Raw genomic sequence first — 2,386 nt, forward strand, 5'->3', positions numbered from 1 at the left:
GAGGATAATGGGACCTTAGTGACCTTACACACAAGTTGGTTCCAAAAATAACATCAAGTGTACCAGCCCTTTACAAGCTTGTGACATTGACCTTGATTCTCCTCATCGCAACTTTTACGTAGAAAGTATTTTATATAGTGAATCATATCAAGAATCGTCTGCGCAATCAAATTGAAAATTAGTGGCTAAATGATAGATAGATTGATTGTATTTATTGAGAAAGATGTATGTGACACAATATTCAAAATTGTGTAACTATAGAATGCTATCAAAGTTATGAAAACAAGTAGGGAAGACTTGAAATAAGGTACGGAAATACTTTTTGTTGTTTCACAAGTATTTTGCAATTTTGATTGTGCTTCAAGCTCAAAATGTCTAGCTCTGCCCCTAAACACCACAATCCTCATTGCTACCCTCAGTAATCAACGCGATTCACCAACCAGCAATATATTTACTGCATAAACCCTAAAAATACGCCCCTCCTTAAACCTCCCAACGACTACCTCAATAATGCCCACAATACGCTCCTCGGGGTATAGCTCAGTGGTGCAAATGACAAGAGTGAGGTTATCTCACGTTTTGCTGGCAGTCGCAGTATGGAGGTTCGATTTTTAAGACATGAAATTGGACTCCTTGTAGGCGCAGTGTACGGACAATTCTTGTTCCCTGGCCTATTGGGACACATTCCGCAATTTACCTCCTCACAAAGCTCTAAAGACGGAACGGTGGAGACCTCAAGGTTAGAATTCAACCTTTTTCAATAATACCCACAATACAACGGTCAAGAAGCATAAAATAAATAATTTCATCACTAAAGCCCGCAAACTAAATAATAGGTTTTCAGACTATAAACAGATAGCCCATCTAACTCTATCAAAGCAGCAAATTTCATACAATATGATTGAAAACGAAAATATCCATTTTTATTTTTTCAAAATCGTCAAAGCTAACTCACAAATCAAAATCCAGAACATATTACCATAAAAATTTCACCGGAAATTCGGAACTCATGATCCTTCTACCATATAGACATACTAGTATCCATACAAGTGAAATAAATGATTACAGTGAATGGAGAAGAACTCACCCGCGAAATGAACAAACAAATCGATTCCAATAACTTGTAAAACTTTGACCTGTTTCAGTGTTTCGTGAAATGGGATGAAGCTAAATGGAATTTCTCGCAAGACAATATTGATGGCTGGGCTCCGCTTCAAACAAGACTTGGGAGCTTCTATAACAACGTGGTAAGGCCCACCGAACTCGTTCGTTGCTCATTCTGTTCGTTGCTCATTCTCCACATGAATTTACAATTGAATCTATATCTATAATATACTAAATATCACATTAAGGGAGAATCATTTTTTAATATACTAAATATCACATGAAGGGAGAATCATTTTTTGAATGATTATAACCCTACTTACATTCATGTATAATAATAATTAACATTGAAAAGGAGGTCCAGGATAAAATCAAAGTTGTTAGGCTGTTGATTGCAAAAGTCAAGGAGTCCTATGACACTCGATTGGATATTCAGAAATTGAGAGATAAAGTGATAATTATACATTGTATATCTAATTCTTAGTAAAGCATTTATGTAAATGCGTGCATGGACACATACAATGGTAATGACATTGTATATATGTGACACGCATCAACAACATCAATTTTTCAATTTCATAACCAAAGTATTGACACAAACCCACAAACATTAGTAGCAATAAAAACCTAAGTTCATGTACCTATATGGTGGTTCATGTTCACACTTCTTTTATCTATATTCATTGATTCAAATTAATTAGATTTCATGGTCATGGATGAATTTGATTGTTGTCATGAATTAATCTCTCAACTATTTATATTATTTCCACAAATTGGTTGTTGTTACATTTCAATCAAATCGTCAAATCTTTCCCCCCATTGTGGAATCAAAGGCTATAAGAGATTTATCGGCATATGAAAATGAATGGTCCATTAACGTGACGGTAGATCGAAAGGGTTTAGTCGAGTCTTATTCCAACAATACTAGAAATTTGGATCTTTTGAAGCTCATCCTAATTGACGAGGAGGTAATATATTTACTATGATGACCCTTATAGTTAATATTTCTAAATTCATCTTCTAGATCCAAATACTAACATGGCATAATATTTCATCTCCTACATATCTTTACGTGTTTCTATAAGTCTTTTGCTTTATCTTTAATACTTTAATTTATCTTATAAAAAAGTTATGTTTTTGACTTTTATATTTGTACAGTAAAATTGATAGTGAGAATTTGAGATGGTGCGGAGATCAGTGGAAGGGAAAAAAGGTAAAAAGAACTTTTATCTTACTAATCCGACGACTTAGTTTCTGGTATATTTAATAATTCTGAATCCAT

This window comes from Olea europaea, unplaced genomic scaffold (genome assembly GCF_002742605.1).
Source record: "Olea europaea var. sylvestris unplaced genomic scaffold, O_europaea_v1 scaffold1016, whole genome shotgun sequence".
NCBI lineage: Eukaryota > Viridiplantae > Streptophyta > Magnoliopsida > Lamiales > Oleaceae > Olea > Olea europaea.